We start from the raw sequence: 9,884 nt of genomic DNA, 5'->3' as shown, positions 1-9,884 counted from the left end.
AGTGAGGAGCAATTCTCAGATTTGATCAGTCTCCAGATGCGTTTTAATATATGTCAAATTTGCATCTCTTAAGGAATCCATTGTTAGCATCATCATTAAATAAACTGCCTTGGTATCTCACAGCAGGTAGTCATCAACCCATCAACTCACTTTCTCCCTCTTGTCTGTTGCGGGGTGACCACTCTTCTTTTCCCTTTCATGGAACCACATCATTGTTCCTTGAAGTGTAGGATGCACTCTTACCTATGAGAAGAGTGTCAGACTTTTTTTGTATTTAGTGGTCCTTCTCCTTCCTCATCTGTGCTACATTCTTCCACCTTCCAGGCTCCTGTTCTAGGTTCAGATTCCCCACCTTTTCAGATATTGTTTCTTCTGTTGTTGTTGTTTCTTAAAAAACTTGAAATGCCTTCTATTTTTTTCAAGGAACACTCCATTGTTCCTGATAATAAAGGAGGTACGACTCCAGCCCTTTCACTTTCCAGTGCAGATTTGCACTTTGTGCAGGTTTAGCCGTGTTACCTGGTATTGTCAGAAATACAAATATAGCACACTCTTTAAAGGTCACCTTCCTCTTTACACTTGCCAGAACTGAGAGCCTTTGTCTTGTGTTGTCTTTGCTCAAGGCTCTAGTGGCTAATTTCCATGGTATGGCGCCTGCTGGGCACACCTGTTTATTTGCCTTGCTGATCACTCACCAGACTGGGTTCCTGCTGCTATCCCAAGTAATCAACTCATGTGCAACTAGCCCCCAGATTTGCCTCTTGACAACAGACATTTAAAAACCATAGAATGACAAAACTTGAATTTTACAAAAAAAGGAAAATAAGGTCCAAAGACATGAAGTACCCTGCCCAAGATCACACAGCTAATTAATAGCAAAGCTGGGTGGGACTAGAACCTAGTTTTTCTGACCTCCTCCCCTCCCCCCCCTCCCCCCCCCCAGTTCTTCCTTCTCTCCTTCTTAGATTTTTTTGAGCACTTAGTATGTGCTCAATGCTGTGGTAGGTGCCATGGGAAAGACAAAACCAAAAAGAGATGTGGTCTTTGCTCTCAGGGAACATGTAATCTGATTGTTAAAAAAAAGAACAATTTGAGGAAACAATTTTCTTTTGTCTTAAATGACTGATGAAAGTACAGACCGGCCAATCCAATGGACCTAGACAGCACAGTGCTGGTTTCCATTCCTTATGCATTCTGTTTCTGATAGCAATTGTAGCTGGTCAGGTGTGATCTCATATATAACAGGTTCACTGACTCCCACACCAAGTCTTCCACATTCCCATGGGGCACATTAAGGGAATAAAATATGTTGTTTTCCTTCCTATTTCTGCTTTGAACCTTTCTCATTTGGGGCAAGAGACAGACAGATAGGCATAACCTATGGATCAATCTACCTCAGTTTCCTCAACTATAAAATAAAGATAATAATCTACCTCCCAGGGGTCTGTGAGGGTCAAATGAGATGATAATTTGTAAAAAAAAAAAAAAAATTGTGAAGTTTGCAAAATTTGTAAAAAACAAAACAAAACTGTTAAAAGCACTTAAGAGTAATGCCTGGAACATAGTAGGAGCTTAGTAAAAGTGTGTTCCTTGCCCCATCTGGATCTGATGGAATATGAATGGGGTGCTTCCTTCCCTTCCAGTAATGAAATGTTCATGCCTCAAGAATTCTAAAGGTGATTTCTGTCCCTGGGTGTTCCCACCACTAAGGAAACATGGTCAGGCAATTTATGATCCTAGAGAAGCTGAAATTTCACAAAAGATATATGGGCACAAAAGTTGCTGGTCTCAGCAGCTGCAGTCTGAGATAAAGACAAAAAGGAGTCAATGGGCCTGAGCAAGTGATTTAATAATCCAGATGGGTCCATGCACAGCACGCAGGCAACAGAAAGGCACTTGCTATATGGATACCCAATTCCTCATATTGCTTCTTCCAGGTAGATTTAGCTGGAACCTGTTAAATAGCAAGCATGTGCAGGAATGTATCTCCTTAGTCTATTCTCTCCCTTTGCTGCAGCCCCTGGTTCCCTAGTATCTCCATGTGGGCTAGCAGAGCCCACAGGAATGGTCAGGTCTTTGGCTAAGTCTCTACACAGCCATACCCATGAAGCCCCAAGAGGAGGAGGAGGTGGTGGGCAAACACAGACACATGGAGACATGTTTCAAGATCCCAAGGGGCTGAGACAAACTTGCTGAGGATGAAGGATCAGTCATGTGTTTTTAACACTCCACATATTTGGAACAGGAATAGCCAGCCAGTAATTAATCTGCCCCCTCTGTTATTATCCCCAACCTAGGGAAAACAAGAGGATTAACTAACTGTAAGTCCAGGAAAGCAGAGGGAATGAATGGCAAGTGTGGGAGCAGACCAAAACTCTACCTTGCAAAGGCTAAAGCTCTGAGATCTAACTTGGCCTGGGAGATGATCACTTCCTTCTCTTGCTGGCCTCCCCTCCTTGTGCTCTGTTTGCCTCAAACTGGGATGGGAGATTGGGATCCAAAATAATGAGGCAATTAGCCCCTTTTACTTTTATTACTTCTGCTTTTATTTGATTGAGTCAAGTGGCGGATGCCCATCTCCTCTTGGGGAAGACCATTCTCTGAAATGTGCATAGCCTTTTAAACAACCCACAAGTCTTTGTTTTTAAAGCACATTCATTATCTCAAATAATCTTGACAACAACTCTATTAGGTCAGTCAGGCAGGTATCATCATCCAGATTTTGGGTTTGTTTTTTGTTTTTTTTTTTGAGGTGAGAAAAAAATAGGTCCAGAAAAGTGAAATAATTTGCCCATGATTACACAGCAAGTCATCGGCAGAGCCTGGGTTAGAAGCCAGTTCTCTTGACTCCCTGAAAAGTAATCTCTCCTTTATGGATCCAAGACCAGTTCAGCTTCAGTGCTCTAGTTCCTAGCTGGATAGCTGACTTTAGAATAAATTATATGAGTTTACAGAGAAGTTAGAAGTCTAGCTCATCTAGCATAGTCCATGGCCTCCAGACAGGAGTAACTTCTGGCTCTAACATACACCTGGAAAATAAAGAAAAGCTTTATGGATGAGAAGGTATTTTCTCCTCCCAGGAGAGCCCTACTGTGTCCCCAGCTGGGAGCATTAGGTGTTTGACCTGCAGTGGATAAAAATGAAACCACTTTCCATAGAAATTGATTTTATGATGAGTCAGGTTGAAGTTGCCTGTGTCAAAGCCCAACATGTGGCTACTACACAAAGGGAGGGCGGGGTGGAGTTAGGAGGAGGGCATGATATCCAAACACTTAGTTGGGAATCCAGAACCATAGCTGGCACTGACCAAATGGTCCTTTCACTCCCCGTCACGGTCCTTCTAACAACAAAATAGTTACTGAGTTCTCTGCTGGTTGCCTCCTATAGACCCTGCCCAGGAGTTAGCAGATGACTTCTTAATGTGTTCCTTTCAATGAGCATGTCTATATTTTAATTGGGGATTGCCAAAATTCATTTTAACCCATGAAAGAGATGGGAAGGGGGAATGAGATGGAAGGTGGTCCTGCCCAGAGGAAACCACATAAACATTCTTCTCCCTACTGTAACTCCACATAGAGCCATAACTAGCCTGGGGGTATGAGGGAGGGAGAGGTGGGAAGGAGAAATTCTTCTCATGGTGATTCTCAGCTCCTCTTCTGGCAAACCAGTGCCTTTATCACTTAATGGTGTAACTTTTGTCCCAGGGTCATGACATCTTGATCCCCTCTCCCCCATCACCAGCTACACTATTCTGTACCTCCCCTACCTCATATGGATTTTTTTTCTCCGGTCGTAGAACTTGTAATTATATCTGTTTCTAATAGAAGATCGATCTTGCTCAGAACAACCAAGGCCTATCCGCCATTGATCTATGGTAAAGGTGAAAGCAAAGAGGTCTGTTTCCTGCTGTCTGTCTTCTCTAAACCTAGACCAGGTTAGGCTGTTTGGTATAAAAAAAGGTTTTTGACATGGAATCTGTAAGCTTGTTTTTTCTTTTAATTATAATGCTTCTAATGTAATTGATTTTCTGTGTTATCCTTTGTATTTTATTCTATACGTTTCAAAACATGATTTTGAGAAGGTATCCATAGGTTTCTCCAGATTGCAAGGGAGTCTATGATGCAAAAAAAAAGTTTAAAACTTCCATTCTGCTTCACCATGTTTCTCTTGAACTAAGAGCCAGAAGATGTTAGGATTGTCATTAACCCATTGGATGACCCTAGAGATATCTCTGGGCCTTGGTACCTTCATGAGCAACATGAGGGAGTCAGAATAATTTGGACCATCTCTCATTCTCGATACATGCTTCAGAAAGGACATAGGAGCACCTGGGTTTAAAACCCGGCTCTCTAATCCTTACTGGCTGTATGTAACACCCTTCTCCCATCTCCAAATCATTTAACTTGGCTAAGTTTTAATTAGTTCCCTTATCTGCAAGATGAAGGCAATAATATTTGCACTACCAATTCATAAAAAAGTTCTGAGAACATTAAAAATGTCAGAGAAAAAAATTATTGTTCTTGGTCTGCCTCCAACTCCACCCCTCAATTCATCCATAACCTTGGGCGGAACCATTTCAACTTTCTAAGCCTTAACTTCTTCAGGGTCCAACTACAATTTTATCATTAGATGGTCTCCAAGAATGAAAGCTTCTTGAGAGGAAGCACAACTCAATTTTTGTCTTATCCCCAGCATAGATCCTCCATAAGTGCCTGTTGGTCAAGTGATTCCTTTCTAGCTCCAAGAATCTCTTAGTTGACAGTTTAAAGTCTCCATACTGGCCATCAGTCCCCTCTTGAGCACAACTTGAAGGATGTTAAACAGCACAAAAATCAGGAAGAGCCCCAGTATTGGAGAGGGGAGGGATATCCAAGATAGCGAGTCATCTGTCTGATAACAGTCATATGTGGACCGAGCTATTCCTGACCACCACCCAGAATCAGCGGGAAAGTGAAAATAAAACTAGCCTCAGTTTCTTTTCTTAAGAAGCCACTCTCAGTGGGAGGAGCTCCATTATGAGTCACTACCAGTCGTCTAATTGCCACCATTAGAGCAGATGTAGCCAGAATGTGGATTCAAAGGTCTTGGAATCATCAAAGCATGCCTCCCTAAGCTAAGGCACTATGTGGGTGGGGCAGGAAGTGCAGCGTCCTTGAGAGGCTAGCTAAGCCATCTCGTTGAATGAGACTAGTACCTGGCACACTAGTAGGAACTTAAATCCATGTTCCCTTCCCCTAGTCAGCTCCTCCCTAGATTCGAGTCCAGAGGATGTAATGAAAATTAAAAAGGAGATAATAAAAATGAAAAGCTACAAATTTGGAGTGTCATTTATAACTGCCACCTACTAGTTAATGTGGTATCAGGCAAGGTCACTTATCTCTCTGAGCCTTCTGGAGAAAAGAGGGCTCAGAGAAGGCGTGGCAGCTGTCTTCCAGCTTATGAAGGGGAGTCTTACTGAAGAGGAACTGGATTTGTTTTGTTTGGTCACAGAGGTCAGAACTAGGGACACTCGATCAATAAAGCCTGCCGTATCACCATACCAGGCAGTGGAGATGCAGAAACAAAAGTGAAACAGTTCTTGTCTTCAAGAGGGTTTACATTCTATGAAGAGGAAAGAAGTAAATACGAAATAGAAAAGCAGCTGGTCATAATGTCTTAGAGAGGTGGTCTCCGAATCAGAAAGGTCTGGGTTCAAAGCCATGCTATGGGACCCCTGCAAGTGGCTTAATCTGTCAGTTCTCTGGGCGACTCTCTAAGGCTAGAGGTGTCAGCTTGTAGTGGTAGAGAGAGTTTTCTCATCTGGGAGACCCCCATGCCAATGAAGCCACAGGCCCATTCTCTGTCTCCTATACATGAATAAATACAAGATAATTTTGGTCAGGTGACTCCAGCAGCTGAGGGTTCTTTGCAACTCTGAAATGCTGTAATGCTCAAACTCACATGCAAAATGAGACCAGAAAGGCCTTTCCAATTTAAACAGACTGATGTGAAAAAAAAGTTATAACATTTCTATGGTGATCAAGATAATCCAGTCGTGATACCTTCAAATCCATAGTAGGCTTTCAATAGATTTTGTTGCTGATAAGTAGGTACGACAATGACTGCTTTAGGCTCACTTCTCCTCCTCCTTACCTATGAATATGTGAATAAACAATGACCCATTAACACATTATAAGTCATCAGATTAAGTCTATGGGTGACCCTCCACCTGAACCCTGGGGCATCCCTTTTTTCATCAATAGGAGCTTGACTGTCATGATTCAGCTCTTACAAAGAATTGAATTCTTGATCTCATCATCTCTTCCTTCACTAATACTGTACTCCCAGAGTATGGGCTCTGGAACAACACAATCCATACAGTCCTGGACAGCAAAGACAGTTTAATCTAATTGAAAAGGGGTTTGTTAGCAGACAGACCTGGTTTCCCATTCCTATTCCACTTCCTAATTAGTAGCATTACCTTGAACAAGTCACCTGATTTCTCTTGGTCTCAGTTTCTTCATCTATAAGGGTGAGAGGAATGAACAGGATGGGGGAGGGAAGGTGCGGGAGGGAAGCATTGTCTAGTGGAAGGGATGCTGGATCTGGAATCAGCAGATCTGGTTTGGAATCCCAGATCTGCTTCTTATCTACCTAGGTGACCATGTGGCCTTCCAGGTCCTTAAGTGCAGCATTTTGACTGAATCCAAATTTTACAGAACAAATCCTAATTTGGATTTAGTCAAAAGGCCGCAATTAGGAATCTAGAAGCCCACATGTGGCCTCAAGGCCACAAGCTCCCCACCTGTGTGGAGCCCCACCCCACAGGCTAGTCTAATGTAAAGAAGGATGAAATATAATGAGCTATCTGCACTAAACAGCTTACTCCAGACCTTAGACTGAATCTTGTTTACTCATTTCACCTTCTCACCTGATATATGCTCTTTATACCTTATAAGGCAGTTAAATCCAACACCCACCAGTCTTCTGGCTCTCCCAAATCCCCAGGCAAAAGAGGTTGGTGCAATCAGCCCCAGCTGTTTTAACTCCAGGCAGTCCCAGCTTACCTGGTGGTACCATGGAGGAATTTTTTGGGGGCAAACAAGGTCTTCCACTTTTATGTATCCCAATGCCTCCATTTACCTCAAATATAAACAATAGAAACAGGGAGGCCTTGATGAAAAAGAACAAAGAACAAATAACTGAGAGAGGGCAAGAGACATTGGGAGTTGGGGGGAGGAGAGGCACGGTATCAGGATGTAGGACACCTGGAGAAAGGGGAAGAAGTCATCCTTGATTGGAGATGGGGGCAGTCCTGGGAGAGAATGTGGTTATTCACATCCTCCCTACCCTTTTTATGAGTTTTTATCCAAATGGAATCAAATCAGGTCAAAAATTAGCATCTAGGACAAGCCTTGAGAAGAAAAGAAAAGGAAAAAAAGGTGGAGGGGTGGGGCTGATAGACATCATAAAAGAGTACCAGACTGACTGAGGGGCATCAGGAGAAAGGGAGGGGGAGGATTGTCTTGTTGCCAGGCAGCCAGACTCAGCTTTGCCATGGTCAACTTGGTAATTGGGGGAGGGAGAGTATGAAGGAGGGTTCTATGATAAAACTCAGGGTTTTTTTTTTTTATTTTTTTAGTGTTGGGTTTTTTTAATTAATATTTTATTTGCCATTACATGTTAAAAGAATTTTCAAATTCGGATTTTTCCACTTAATAAAAATTTTATTTTTTCCAATTACATGTAAAGATAGTTTTCAACATTCATTTTTGTAAAATTTTGAGTTCCTTGCTCCCTCTCTTCTTTCCCCCTTCACGAGCAATCTGATACAGGTTATACAAGTACATTCGTATTAAACGTATTTCCCCATTAGTCAAGTTGTGAGGGAAAAATCAGAAGAAAAGGGAAAACCCTTAAAAAAGGAAAAACAAACAAAAAAGTGAAAATAGTCTGCTTCGATCTGCATTCAGACCCCACAGTTCTTTCTCTGCATGTGGAGAGCATTTTCCATGGCAAGACTTTTGGAATTTTCTTGAGTGTTGTATTACTGAGAAGAGTTGCATTGAACAACTTACTCCTGGCCTTAGATTGAGTCTCGTGTTCTCATTTCACCTACCATAGTTGATCATCAAACAGTGTTACTGTTACTGTGTACAGTGTTGTCCTGGATCTACTCACTTCACTCAGCATCAGTTCATTTAAGTCTTTTCAGGTTTTTCTGGAATCACCCTGATAATTATTTCTTGTAGAAAAATAGTATTCCATTACATTCATATAGTAATCATATGTCAGTCATTCCCCAATTAATGAGCATCTCCTCAAATTTCAATTCTTTGCCACCACAAAAAGAGCTGTTACAAATATTTTTGTACATGTGGGTCCTTTTCCCTTTTTTATGATCTTTGTGGGATACAGGCCTAGTAGTGCTATTGCTGGATCAAAGGGTATGCACAGTTTTTATAGCTCTTTGGGCATAGTTCCAAATTACTCTGCAGAATGGTTGGATCAGTTCACAACTCCACCAACAATGCATTAGTGTTCCAAATATCTGATTTTTTAGAAGTATCTATGTCCTCCCTTGCCTGCAAGCCTCCATGAGTTATTCTTCTACAGCAACACAGGCTGCCCAAAATCAAAGACGAGAGGATGATGACCAAGTCACTTGACCTTCTGGGCTTAAAAAGTCCCTCATCTGACAATTTGAAGTAACTGATAATACCTGGGTTCAAATCCTATGACCAGCTGTGTAACCTTGAGCAAATCCAAAAAAAATTAACTATTTTGTGTCTGTTTCCTGATCTGTAAAAAGAGGAGTTGACTTTTAGAAACTTCCAATTCTAAATCTATGATCCTATGATTTCTAAAGGTCACTTTCAGATTTAATATTGGATGGATCTGTTTCCCCCAACTTTTTGCTCCAGAAAACATGTAGGTTAGGTCTTCTAAGTACAAGTCCTGACTCTGATACATATTAGTTGTATGACCACAGGCAAGTCACTTAACCTCTTGTAGCCACAGGCAACCTAAAGCAGGAGTGGGGAGCCTTCAGCCTGGAGGCCACATGTGACCCTAGTCTAGGTCTTCAAGTTCAGCCCTTTGACTGAATCCATACTTCACAGAACAAATCCCTTTAATTAAAAGATTTGTTCTGTAAAACCTAGACTCAGTCAAAAGGCCACACCCAAGGACCTAGAAGGTCATATGTGGCCTTGAGGCTGAAGGTTCCCGACCCCTATGGCTAAAAATTAATTACAATTGGCTGAACTTGCATAAAGTGAAGATTTTTCTTCTCAGATTTTCCTCAGACCACCCCTGATCCCCAATACTTCAGGTCACTTCCCTTCTCCCCATCCCTGTCCCCCTTGCCAAAGCCATCTCTCTTATTTTAGAGAGCAATATCCTTCCCTTAGCAGATGACTCTAAGGAGAAAGTTCTGTCCCAACATAGATGTCACTCAGTCAGAATGATTTTTCCTAAGAATTTACTGGTTCCACCACCAAGCCCCTAGCTTGCTCTCTGGGAGAAGAGCCAGGATCATTCCCTCTCCAGCCCAATTGTTCCATTTTCCTGAGTAGGGGACAGCTTTCAGTCTCCAGGATCAGTCAGTCCCTAACCCAGCCATTCCATTCCCCTGACTGGGAAGATAGTTTTCAATCCCTTCGGCTGAGTGTAAGTAGTTTCAGTCTTTAGCCCTATGTTAGCAGGATAGAAGAGATGTTGAATTCTGGAAGCCAGTTAGATTGAGGTCTGCTGAGTGCTGCACCCAGAGACTCAGCTTGTTCCATAAAGGGGAGAGTTCCAGGAGATGATGACTCACATCTGAGAGGCAGTTAGGTATAGTGTATTAGATTAGAAAATCATCCCCTTGTAGCCAGTAGACCTGAGTTCACATCCTACCTTTG

At 42.1% G+C, this 9,884-nt stretch overlaps 1 long non-coding RNA gene across 1 annotated transcript; it reads right to left on the bottom strand.

The window, feature by feature from the left end:
• Positions 1-2,522: 2,522 nt before the first annotated feature.
• Positions 2,523-7,451, bottom strand: LOC140504421 (uncharacterized). Its single transcript, XR_011967098.1, has 3 exons — positions 7,047-7,451; positions 6,042-6,132; positions 2,523-3,029 (listed from the first exon to the last, which is right to left on the bottom strand). It is a non-coding gene; the product is annotated as an uncharacterized lncRNA (long non-coding RNA).
• Positions 7,452-9,884: the final 2,433 nt, after the last annotated feature.

This window comes from Notamacropus eugenii, chromosome 1 (genome assembly GCF_028372415.1).
Source record: "Notamacropus eugenii isolate mMacEug1 chromosome 1, mMacEug1.pri_v2, whole genome shotgun sequence".
Classification (NCBI taxonomy): domain Eukaryota; kingdom Metazoa; phylum Chordata; class Mammalia; order Diprotodontia; family Macropodidae; genus Notamacropus; species Notamacropus eugenii.
Note: the sequence above shows the minus strand (reverse complement) of the source record. Positions and strands in the feature narration are given on the sequence as shown.